Source organism: Tupaia chinensis, unplaced genomic scaffold (genome assembly GCF_000334495.1).
Source record: "Tupaia chinensis unplaced genomic scaffold, TupChi_1.0 Scaffold148004_1, whole genome shotgun sequence".
In the NCBI taxonomy this organism is placed as follows: domain Eukaryota; kingdom Metazoa; phylum Chordata; class Mammalia; order Scandentia; family Tupaiidae; genus Tupaia; species Tupaia belangeri.
The window spans coordinates 729,777-742,553 of NW_006207854.1; the positions used below are offsets into that span (position 1 = coordinate 729,777).

Genomic DNA, 12,777 nt, shown 5'->3' on the forward strand with positions numbered 1-12,777 from the left:
TGCCATGATCCGCCCCGTCTCGGCTGGCCCGGATCCCAGGCATGTGTGTGCATATCTAGCATGCTCATGGAGGCCCTGGGACATGATCCCAGAACCTTTCCCATGTGGATCCAGTTGTGTTACTGCTGTACCACCACCTGCCCATTCGAGCACATTTCTACTGACAGCACCTACCCTTCTGAAAATGCCCTCCTTTCCTCTGTGAGGGCTGTTTCCAGATTGCGATCAAGCTCCAGTTCCAAGCTAACAAGCAATAGAAGGTCCCAGGAGGAGGGAAAGGCCAAGCGTGTTCCTGCCTGGACACCTGCAGGGTGGGAGCTCCTACATTCATGGTGCAAGCTGGAAGAGAGGGCACTGGCTGGATGCCTTTCTTGCTCCCCTCCAACTCCCACAGTCACGGCCGATTCAGGACCGGGGCTGGCCTGGAATGTACCTGCGTCCGTGTCTGCCTTTCTCTTGCCTCAGTTATATTCGTCTGTATATTCTGGCACCTAGCAAAGTCTGGCATGTCTGACACAACCGACTAGCGTTCACCAAGTGAAAGAATGACTGACACACTCCCGAGGAGTAAAGGAGCGCCTGGCTGGCTTGGCTCCGAGTGTCCACACTGCCCATCTGCCAGCCAATAACCAAGCAGCTGGCTGCCGAGCCCTGTGGTCCCATCTCCTAAATGCTGACCTAGAGACCCAATCACTTCTGACTGGTTGAGAAGATGACCCTTCTGAGCAGGACAATATCCTGGGCTCCAACTTGCAAGTATGTCCTAAATGAGAGGTGGTACATGAATCTCTCAGCTTTATCTCTGTGTAAAGGTATTCCCGTTTCATAAAGCACAGCAAGTGCCTGCTGAGACTGGCATGGGCCAGTTAACTCCCTGGGCCAAAGGCTCCATTTACAATCATTTTTTTTAGGATTATTTTTAAAATGATTTATTTTTATCTATTATTGTTATTAGTATTCAATTTGACCACAGACACAGAGAGAGAGAGAATGAGAAAGCAAGTCACCAGGTCCGGGACTCAAACCGTAGTTGGCCACATGGGAATCCAGTACCTGAACTATCACACCACCTGCCAGCCCCAAGAATTATTTATTTAATTTTAATTATTATTATCATTTTAAAATTTCTACAGGACACATGCACTCACAAGAGAGAGAGAGAAAAAAAAAAGGCAAGCTGCCTCCAGGTTCAGAACTTGAACCGTGGTAGGCCATGTGGGAGTCCAGCATGGTGACGCCACCTGCTGGCCCCTCTATTTGTAATCTTAGTTGGCAATCATATCCTTATCTGAGGCTAGCTAAATCTCCTGTCCTCCCAAGGCTCCCGGTTATTCCAGTACTGACTAGAAGACTAATCCTGGCCCAGGTCAACGCCAGGAGAAAGTGAGTGATGGATCTCGGCTGCGATAGTTCTTTGCATTTACCGGGGCCTCCATTCAGAAATGACAACATGCTTGACTCAAAAGGAGGGGCCAGACAGCTCCAGCTGAGAGAACGTCGGCTACTCTGGTTTGTTTGGCCCCTGCATGCCAGGAGCAACGAGGCCCTTCTTCACAGACGAAAGAGGCAGAAGAGTTTCTTGGTGTCTAGTGGGTTTGATCTTCACGCTCAATCATTAGCAGTTACTGAATGGCCACTTCGGGTTCGATACTGCTTGGCGAGGTAGGAAAGTACCCTAAAGGTGCAGACAACCTTTGAGACTTCCGGGTAACTCTGCCCAGAATTGTATTTTCTTATCAATCTTGTCCTTCTTTGGATAATATGAACTTCATCATAAAACAATGTCAAATACATGCCTTCCTATTGACTTTTTCCTTCTTTTTTTTTTTTTTTTTGGAGAGGTTTTTGCTATAGGGCGCGTGCGCTCACCAGACAGACAGAAAGCGAGAAATCACCCCCTGGGGGGAGGGCCACACCGCAATCCCTTCTCCTCCATTCTCCTCTCGGGATCTTGGGCACACACACATGCGCGCCTGGCGTGAGTTTAAGTCACCAGGTCCGGGACTCGAACTGCGGTCGACTACATGGGAGTCCAGCGACATAGCCATTACGCTAACTGCTGGTCCCTCTTCCTTCTTTTTTTTTAAGAGAGAATTTTGGTATAGGGTGTGTGCGCTCACCAGAGAGACAGAGAGAGGGAAAGTGAGAAATCACCCTTCAGGGAGGATGGCTATGCCACAATCTCTTCTTCATTTTCCTCTCAGAATTTTGGGTGTGTGCACATGCACGTGCATGTACACACACACACACACACACACACACACATACATCCAGCACAAGTTTTGAGCAGCCAGATCCAGGGTTTGAACCATGGTAGGAGTCCAAGACCTTAACCACTACGCCACCTGCTGTCTGACTACTGACTTTTTTTTAGGCCCAGAGCAACAACTTAGTCTGCTTCCACCCTTCCTGGGCCTGGCAGTGCCTGCAGAAAGGCTGAAAGTGATGGGGTCAGGGTAGGGGAATAGAGGGAGGAGATACTTTAAAAAATGAAGTTCCCAGGACCAGCAGATGGCATAATAGTTATGTTGCTGGACTTCCACCTAGTTGACTGTGGTTCAAGTCCTAGATGCAGAAGCTTGAAACTCACGCAAGGCAGGTGTGTGCATGTGCCCCAAATCCGGAGAGAATGGAGAAAGGATTGTGGTGTGGCCGCTCCCCCGGGGGGTGATATCTCACTTTCTGTTTCTCTGTCTCTCCAGCAAGTATGCGTGCCCTATAGCAAAAATCTCTCTCTCTCTCCCAAAAAAAAAAAAAAAAAAAGGAAGTTCCTGTCCCAGGAGTAGAGCACAGTGAACAGAGCCTGGACTGAGCTCTGGCTCTGCCATTAACTAGCTATGCGGCCTTGGGCAACCATCTGTCTTTCTTTGGCTACCATTGTCTCATCTGCAAAATAGGAGAGTGTGAAAATAGTGAGGATCAGGGCCAGCAGGTGGTGTGATGGTTAAGGTGCTGAACTCCCACATGGTTGACTGTGATTCAAGTCCCGGGCCTGGCAGCTTGTTCCTCACTTTCTCTCTCTCTGGTAAGTGCATGTGTCCTATAGCAAATTAAAAAAAATAATAATAAATAAAATTAAATAAATAATTCTTAAAAAAGAAAGAAAGAAAAGAAAATGCTAAGGATCATTTCCAGTCTAATTCTAACGGCTCTTTCTTGAGAGCAGTTAAGGCTTCCAGTTATTCAGTCATGCCATCCTGAAGTGACTGCTGGTTAGTCCAGGGTGATGTGGTGTGGGCACCGGGGCAGGGGAGGCATCTGTGACTGCAACAAGAAACAAGGTTACTTGTAAGGAATAATGGCTCCCCAGCTGCAGGGGGTCTGCTGCAGGTGCAATCAAGCCAAGCCCACCTTGTGGGTGGGCCTGGACATCTTGAATTGATCATGAGCAGTCAAACTCAATGCCAACTGCACTAGTTTAGAAGAAGAGTTTGAACAAAATCTCTGCCCGATAGACACCTGATGGTGGCTTTATGGGAAGAGGGTTTGCAGAAGCCGTAACAACCTGAAAATGGGAGGAAGGGATGGCTCTGGAGTTCCCCCTACTGCCTTTTCCTGAGTCCAAAAACTGGTGGTGGGAATGCAGACAACAACCCTGGTCGTGGCAGAGTTGGGATTCCAAAAGCCTCCTGAAATCCACGGTTTAATCCAACCTTTCCGATCGCTGGAGCTCTTTCAAGTCCCCTACACAGGTGGCTAAAGGGAAGGCAGGTGGAAAGGCTTCCCCAAATGGTCTGTCACACCAAAGTACAGATTGTGGCTCTCTGCTCTCTGCCAAGGGATTTCCCAGCTCCCTTGGCCCAAAGCTCCCCTCCTGCTTCACTGGTAACTGTCCCCGAAAGCAGGCCATTTCCCACCCTCAAGGTGGCTGGACTCAGGAGTGCAGCTGGGCTGAGACACCGCTGAACTGGGCTCTGTGTCCTGGCCACACTCCCACCACCCCTGCCAGGGGGTCTATCTCTGCCAGTTAGCAGGCCCAGAAGCCTCCCGGGCACTTTCTCAGGGTCTCTGCACCCCTCGGGCTGGGATGAATGTGATCTTCAGCAAAGGGCTTCTCAACAAGATCTGTGCGGGACTTCCTCTGCAACTGTCCTGGGGAATAAATCACCTACACCCCTGCATGAGTGACTCACCTTCCAGAGAAAGTGCTCTGTGCACCTAAGCAAAGCCACTTGGAAAATGACTAAGGCACCTATCAAATGCCGTCAGTGGGGCCAACCAGTGACTGAGCAGGGCCCAGACACACTCTGCCTCTCACCTCCTGCCTGAAGTCAAGCGCAGAGCTGCCGTTCCAGGCCTGCTGGTTTCATTTTCATCCGAACCCAGCTCCACACGAGGCTTGACATCCGGTGATCTATTTTTTCTAAATACTAGGTTCACTTTAGAAATGACTTTGGCTATCAAGACAGCTTCCCCAAGAGAAAACAAAATGTTATTTAAAGGGAACACCAGCCTGGTGGGAGCCTATATTTTTGTTTTGTATTAAGGGGAAAGAAGAATTTAAAATCTAAAATGAAACTGAGTTCGTTCTTTTCGTTTAACTAGTGAGATTTAAAGAGACATTTACAAGTCCTTGGTGGCAAACCAGGGCCCCCAGAAGTGGTACTGGAGAGGAACTGGCAAAGACATAATTTATCATGGGGAAGGGGGGGTTACTGGGGCTGCCACTGTGGGGGGAACCTCATGCCACAGAACCAAACACTCGCTCCTAGTCCCCCAAAGAACTGGTCCTTGTTGGCTTACATGCTACACAGTGTTTTCCTTTTGTTCACCTCTCGAGTTAATGGTGGGACCTATCTGACCACATGCAGTGCACAGGGAGCCCCCAGACAGGCCCCGCTCTGCCTCTGCGGGAGGCAGGGGAGCCCTGAGGGTGCCTGCAATTTAGGACAACTCTGACCATGCAGGGTCTGGGCCTCTTCAGGGTCATCTGGCTGTGGAGAGGCAGTATTTAGTGGGAGACAGGGAAAACTAAGCTAAAACTTCTAGACAGAAGAAATGCCCCCTTGGAGACAGTGAAAATGACTCTTTGCCCTGCCAGGCCAGTCTGATCCCTCCTGACATCAACTTACAGACAACGGATGTAGTCACAATGAAGTAATCGGTACCTACTACCACTGCTCTTACCGCCACCACCGGCACCACCGCAGCATCCGCCACCAGCACCACCACCAGTCACGGCCACTGTGCTCATGGTGTCCCATGTGCCAGGCTCTGAGCTCGCACTTTACAAAGAGCCTCTCCCTTTCACTACATGCGGACTGCTTCATCTTTTGCTGACACACAATAACTGCACATATTTATGAGGTACAGTGTACCATATACATACACGTGAACATGGTGTAGGGATCGAACCAGGGGAACTAGCATATCCACTGCCTCATATAGTTACCATTTTTTTGATGGTGAATTCATTCAAAAACCTCTCTTCCAGCAGCTCTGGAATATACAATACCTTATTGTTAACTTGTCCCCCTTCTGGGTTCTGACCACCAGAACGCGTTCCCCTTCTCTCACTGTAACTTGGCACTCTTGGCCAACCTCTTCTCCCCCGCTCCTCCCTAGTCTCTGGTAACCACTGTTCTGCTTCGAGGAGGTCAAACTGTTCAGATCCACACAGGAGCAAGGACATACGATGTCTGTCTTTCTGCGTTGCTCTTCACTTAACATATTGTCCTCTAGGTAACGATACAGCAAAACATGTCCTCACACAGGGGCCATGCTGACCTTGTTTATCATTCTCATCTTAGTATCCATGCGGCTGGAGCATTGTCCTCTCACTTTCTACTCACATCAGTCCCCTGAAATATTTCTGATCCCGGGTCGGCAGGTGGTGTGGTGGTTAAGGGCGCTGGACTCCCACATAGACGTCCCACAGGCTACCAGGTGAGGACTGTGATTTGAGTACTGGACATGATGGCTTGCTATCTCACTTTCCTCTCTCTCTTTCTCACTCTGTCCCTCTCTGATCAAATAAAAATAAATAAATAAATACAGTTAAATAAAATATTTCCTGGGGGTCTGGCAGGTGGCGTGGTGGTTAAAAGCACTGGACTCCCATATGGTCAACTGCGGTTCAAGTCTTGCACATGCTGGCTTGCTTTCTCTATTTCCCTCCTTTTCTCTCTGGTCAAATTGGAAAATAATAATAACAATAAATAAAAGTAAATAAAATAATTAAAAATAGAATTTCTTATCCCACTTACACTGAAGCACCCGATACTTGGGGAGAAGTGATTTGTCTGAGAGCACGTGGGCAAGCAGCGGCATAGGTGGGCCTGACCCAGGTGTGTCTGACCCGACCACCTAAACCACCTCACGGACCTGGAGACATTACAGACTCGCTCCAATACTCTGCACAAATCACTTGACTCTCTGCCTCAGTTTCTGTATCCGCCAAACTGGACCTGACCAGAGGATAATAATGACATGTTGTTTATCTTTTACCCTTTATTGATTAATAATCAATACCAAATAATAATTGATAACGATGATTAATACCAATGAATAATCGTTATAATACATAAATCAAATTGCTACTTTGGTTCAGCTATGCTCAAAATTGACATGTTTTGGAGGGAAAAACCCTTATCCTTTCATGAGCGAGTTAGCTGAAAAAAACAGTGAGCTAGATGTCAAGAAAAGTGGGTTTAGATTCTGGGCATGACTCTGATTTCCTGAGTAATCTCGTCTACTTTATTTCTCCTTACTGGGCTTCGCTTTCTGATCTTTGTCCCTGCCTTTCTTTAGATGAGTATTCTGAGAAAATACAAAGACTGGCTACAAAATTACTCTTGATGCCACATAAATTCAAGGGATTTATGTCAAGGAGCTAAGGGATTAAAGCAGGAAGGGAAAAGGACCGTTTAAACTAGAATACAAAGAAGGACAAAGAAGCCACTGAGGAAGAATGACTTTTTCTGCACTGTCACTAGACAAGAAAATCAGCCCAGAACTAAGGACCCTATACCCTGACATCCAGCTCAGCTCAACGGAAATGCTCTAAATCTGCCTGACATCTGGCCTTCCATGTCTTTCTTCTTTATTCTTTTAGAGACTATAGAGTAGAGTGTGTGTGCTCACCAGAGACAGACAGAAAAGGAGAAATCACTACTCGGGGGGATGGTCATGCCACAATCCCTTCTCCTCCCTTCTTCTCTCAGGATTTTGGGCAGGCATGCACATGTACCTGGCATGAGTTTCAAGCCGCTGGGTCCAGGACTCAAACTGCAGTTGGCCATGTGGGAGTCCAGCGCCTTAACTATGACATCTGCTGGCCTCATAGCCTTCCATTTCTAAGCTACTGCTTTCGACGTTTCAGTCAGCATCACTAAGTACATACAAAGCCTTCACACGTGCATCACTTAAATGTGCACCCCTTCCACTGCTTTCCCTTACTAGAGATTTCATACCCTTAACAATCTCTCTCCTCCTCCCCTCCCTGCTTTCCTTCCCAGTCTCTGGTAAGCTCTGTTCTACTTTTAGAGGTCCCAGGAATCCAGGAAAGCAGACTTATCCTCAGAGCTCCCCAGATCCACTGTCGTAGAATTGTCCTTCCTCCCCAACTTCACAGTAGTGTTACCCAAGGGCCCATAATGCTTAGATGTTTCCAGTTTAACTGAGTACTAAAATGGGGCAAACAGGAAGCATCAGACACAACTGCGGTAGTGACTTATTAATCATGAAAGCATAATTTTAGTTGCATTTTAACCTTTTGCCAGGAAAAAAAAAAAAGTAACAGCTTTGAGAGGATAGAAGCCATCAGTAGAAATATGCCACCTGTACATGTATCAAGCTAACTTTGGCTTTTTATTTAGGACTGCATTTAGTGTTAAGATTTCTGAACTTCCCCCCCACCCAAGAAAGACCATCTGTTAAGTCAACCAGCATGAACCTGTCAGTTCTTCATTAAGCGAGGCAGGCTTGTTAGGCAAGGCCACGTGCTATCCTTCAAGACAGGAAAACAAATAGGAAATTTAAAGTGACTTCACAGGCCAAAGTGATACAACGGTCTTAAGAAAGTGCCAACAGTGAAGAAACAACCCTGGTTAAAGCTTTACGTCTCTTACCTCTCTAAATATCTCTAGCCAGGGCTGAACTGTTATCACTTTCCAAAAAAATAAAATAAATAAATAAATAAATCACAACCGTTGCCTAAGGTTGGACGGGCAAGCCCTCTTCTCAGCATTACATGATACACAAACACTCCCAGCATAGTACAAAGGACTCAGTGTTCAACAGAAGAACCAAAATGAGGAACCAAACCTCCAACTGTTGAGGCCAAACAGCCCAACCAGACATTTTTGTTTAATAGATGAAGGTTCATTTGACAGGGTCCCTGTCACTGGTGCCACTCCCACAAACCCTAACAGACAATACCAGGGGCCAAAAGAAAAAAAAAAAAAAAATCCCCTTCAGACCTGCTCCTTATAATCAGAAAATGGCCAGAAGATGACCTGCACTTTGGCAGCTGACTGCTGTCTAATTTCACAAAAGTGCTGGTACATATACCCGCGTACTTCTAAAACTCAAGTCAGAGACTAGCGCTTCTATTTTGAGGTCTTCTGAGAAGTTCCTTCTCCCATCACCCTTCAAAATGAATGAGGACGTTTTAAATGTGTCTGAAAAAACTCAGAAGTCTGGCATCATTCCAAAGGAACAGACTTGGACATTACAAAAAAAAAAAAAATCAAGAGTAAATCCAAATTCTGCCTAAGCAGAATTAAGTGTCCTCTTACCTTAGGAGCCTAAAGACCACACCAAACACTTGGCCCTCCTTCCATCATCTGAGTGCTACATGTGGCCCTGACCCAGAGGCCTGGGGGAAGACTCAGCCTCCAGACTAGCTATGGTGCAGCTAGCAGGATAATTTGTATCTCCCCCCCCACCACCACCACCTGGTGCCTCTCCTAAAAAACAGTACAATATTCCTTATCTTGCCACAAAGACCTCTGAAGGGAAAACGAGGTTACAGGTATGAAGACACTAGGTAAAAACCACGTCATTAATGTTAAGATGCTATCTCACTCTAATCTTTCAGAAAGACCATGTTTCTAGTTGTGGGGTTTTCGACATTTTTCCTGGAATAAACTTCAGACTGCTCTTTTGTACCACGGCCCTGCTCTCATCATTTAACTTCGCTTGCTTTTAGATCCTTCATCAAGTTCACTGTCTCCAGGTACCAAAAGTAACTTTGCCATTTACACCACTGGTGATTTCTGTACTTTTCCTCCACTAATCATCTCCCCCTTGAACTGATTCACACTCCACTCCACCGTTCAGGGCGGAGAGCAACATGTAAACTTCAACTAGGATAGGAAGGAAACGCAGAGTCTGAAGTTTCCGAACACCAGGAGGCTCCTGGGCAGGTGGGGAAACTATACTGAACAGCGGTCTCTGTCTTCCTGGTGGCCCGCGGCTGCAAGATGCCAGGGCCACGATGAGTTTCCAAGATGAGAATATTATATCTGAACAGACACATAAAGTCTCGGGGGGGGGGCGCACACAGATTTACAGAGGGGTCAGAGGAAGGGGGGGAGGATGCCTGGAGCATCCTGCTCCTTCTGCTGGCCTTGGAGTGTGATTCCAAGAACTTCTCAGGAAGGCCAGAGAGTTCCAATGCCAGGGCAGGTGGGAGGGAGTACTTCTGCAGGAGACACGGTCCTCCCCGCGCCGAGCGAGCCCCATCCTGGAGGGCACCCAGGACGCGGAGCGGAAAAGCCGGCCAGCAGCAGGGCAGCTGAGCGCGGTGGCTCGGGGTGTTGGGGAAAGGGCAACAGGGAGTCCTGGGCGCGCTACGAGGGAGCTTGTGGCCTGCGGGGGAGCGCGACCTGGAGGCTCAGCGAAGGCACGGCGTGCGACTGTGGAGCTGGCACGCCGTGCGAGGGCGCGCCGAAGGACGGCCACGGGTGCCCCGGGCCCGCCGCGAGTGTTTCCGACAGGGGACGCCCGTCGGCACACGGCTAGGCCGTCGACCCCCACCATTCCGGGGTGCCAGGTCTGGCCGTGGTTCGGCCCAGGGCTGAGGGGCGACTCATCCCCGCCGCTGCCTCGGAGCCCCGCTCTGGGCCCTAGGGTCCCGCTCGTCACCTACCGGCCGAGCGCCGATCCCCCCAGCCAAGCGTGTGTCGCGCTCCGCTCACCCTCGATCTCCCGCCGCCAGGCGCCGACCGCTGCGTTCCGGACCCACGCTCGCCCCGCCCCGGGCCCGGGCCCCGCCCTCTCGCCGCCTTCGCGGCCATCCCCGGGGCCACGCCTCCCCCCGCGGCTGCAACTTTGCCTCGCTTCGCGCCTCCTCTCTTTGGCCGCACCACGACCCTTGGCCCCGCCCTCTCCTCCAGGCTAGCCAATGGAAAGGCTCCCTAGCAACGATTGGTTGGCAATTCCAGGTTTCCAGAAATGGGCACTATTTCCGGATAATGTTTATAGAGAAGAGATTGCTGGGCCTGCGGATGGACAGAAGGCGGAGGCGGCCGGGGTGTTGGTGTAACTACACATGCGCTCTCGGCTCTTGGCAGTCTTTTTACCGGTTGCTCTCTTTTTGAGGTTACGGGAAGGAAGAGCGAGCGTGCGCATGCGTGGGCACTCACAGTCTCTGATTTCGGTTACCTGGGAGACGGCGAGGCGCTGTCCCTCTAAGGGTCGCGTGCGCTTCTCTTTTGCTGCGAGGCTGTGGCAGGTGACCAGGTGACCGCGTCAGGGGTGTAGAAACACCTTTATTGAGCGCTCAGTGTGTGCCTGGTGCTGTGGAGTCGTTCAGGATGAGTAGGAAGGTTACAGTGCCTGCCCTCGAGAAGCTCGGGGAGCCAGGCGCCTCCACCCGGCAGATCTGCGTGTTGAAACCCAGGTCTAACGTGAGCGTGCAGACAGCGCAGGGCAGCCCCTCCACCGTCCAAGAAACAGCGTGTTGTGAACACTGCTCTTATTACATAAGCAAAGAAAGGACCTGGAGATTGAAATGTACACCGAGGTGCCTTTTGTCCTTTCTGAATGGGGGCTTGAGGGATGAGAGCAGAGAATGTATTGATTTTTTTTTTCTTTTCTAACTTGTGCTTATCCTTATTTTCTGATGTTTTCACAGTGAGCTTATGTTTTATTTGCAATTTTAAAATTCCAAACCTAATTTTTTTTAAGATTGCAAAATTAGAGATGACCTCCTACCTTGGGCACTCTGCCTCATGTGGGGGATACCCACACAGGTGTAGTGACTAATGGTGGGGGTAGGCAGGCCCCATCTAAGATCGTTTTGAGAAGTAAGGAGGACCCCCATCTCCAGAAGTGGTGAGCAAAGGCCAGGCCTCCCTTTGTTTGGACCACTTTGCAGACAGTCCCAAGTAGCTTAAATCATCTTTCTGGGGATTTGCACCCGACAGACATCTCTGTTGTTGGGAAATAGGGAAAACGATCGATTTAGGCAAAGAATGAAAACTCACAACGTGATGATCTCACCTACTCGACCAGGCCAACTATATGCTTTTTGTGGCTGGCCCAGTGTTTTTAAATTGTTGAATGAGAATGCCTCAGAGCAGAGCCTACAGTTCTCTATAGCCCCTGCCCCTGGTGTCTCCTGCTCATCTATTTAACCTTATGTCATCTTTCTGGGTCCTGAAGCATTTAGGATTGTGGTTCCCACAGAAACTGTGCGTTAGAGCCAATCAGTCTCTGGTGCATATCCCGCCCTGCTGCTGATCCACTGTGAGATGGTGGGCAAGAAAGAAGCCAGACCGGTGGCCTCTAATCCTCCCACCCCCAGGGTTTTGCATTTCAGTGACTCAGGCAGAAGCAGATGTTGGCTAGATGTACAAGTTGGTATCGCAGTCTTGGAAGCCCGTCTTGTCCCTCCCACCACCTTTCTGCCTCTGGGCACACCACTTCTCAGGAAAGCCATGGCACAGGTCCAGAGCCTGCAGACGCTCCCTGGCTTGACTTTGCCTTTCACCATTCTTTCTTTGGGGCACCCAATGCCCGTGTATTTCTTTCAGCTTCCATGACGTTTCTCTGGCCCTGGGCCCCCTGCGTGTCCCCACCTGCCCTATCAGGATGATCTGTCTTTAATTCTATCCACTTACACTAATGTGTATTAACGAGAGAGAGAGTGAACTGTGTTGACCCAAAGGTGCAGCTCTGGAGAAGGAATGTCACGCCAGGTTGCAAGGGAGAAACAAAGCGCAACATGCTAGTAAGGAGGGCCAGACAGAGCCTCTAGCTTTCTCAGTCTTTCCAAAGCCCACCATGTGGGGGAGCAGTGAGGAACAATACAGCACCCACCTGGAAGGAGCAGCATGATGATCCCGAGAGTCTGGAAATGTTTGCCCCCTCTGGAACGAGAGCTCTGTGGCAACATCTGTGGCAACATTAGTGCCTCTCAGCCTAAGTCAAGACAACCTGGAGAGTCTTCTGCCCTGAGTCGCACTTGCAGCCCCAGTTCTGCTTTAATAAAATTATTTGACACTTACAGAGTGACTCACACCTGGAGCAGTGTGCTAGACTTTTGGTACGTAAGGTTTTTTGGATCCCATCTATGAGGGGGTCTTCAGTTGATAGAAAAACTGTCGTTTGGGGACCAGCAGATGGCATAATGGTTACGTCACTGGACTCCCACGTAGTCAACCGCAGTTTGAGTTCCCGACCTGTCAACTTAAAAAATTCATGCCGGGCATGTGTGCATGCCTGCTTTTCCAAGACCCTGAGAAGAGAATAGAAGAAAAGGGATTGTGGCATGGTTGTACCCACTAGGGAGTGATTTCTCACTTTCTGTCTCTCTGTCTCTCTCTCTCT

At 49.3% G+C, this 12,777-nt stretch overlaps 1 protein-coding gene across 3 annotated transcripts in view; it reads right to left on the reverse strand.

The window, feature by feature from the left end:
* The window catches only part of MAP3K14 (mitogen-activated protein kinase kinase kinase 14), a 52,656-nt gene extending 42,453 nt beyond the window's left edge, over positions 1-10,203 (reverse strand). For all 3 annotated transcript variants that reach the window (XR_003548141.1, XM_006170020.3, XM_006170019.3), the window contains exon 1: positions 10,094-10,203. The gene's annotated coding sequence lies outside the window, so the exon portion shown is untranslated. The remainder of the gene's footprint in view (positions 1-10,093) is intronic.
* Between the last annotated feature and the right edge of the window lie 2,574 nt (positions 10,204-12,777).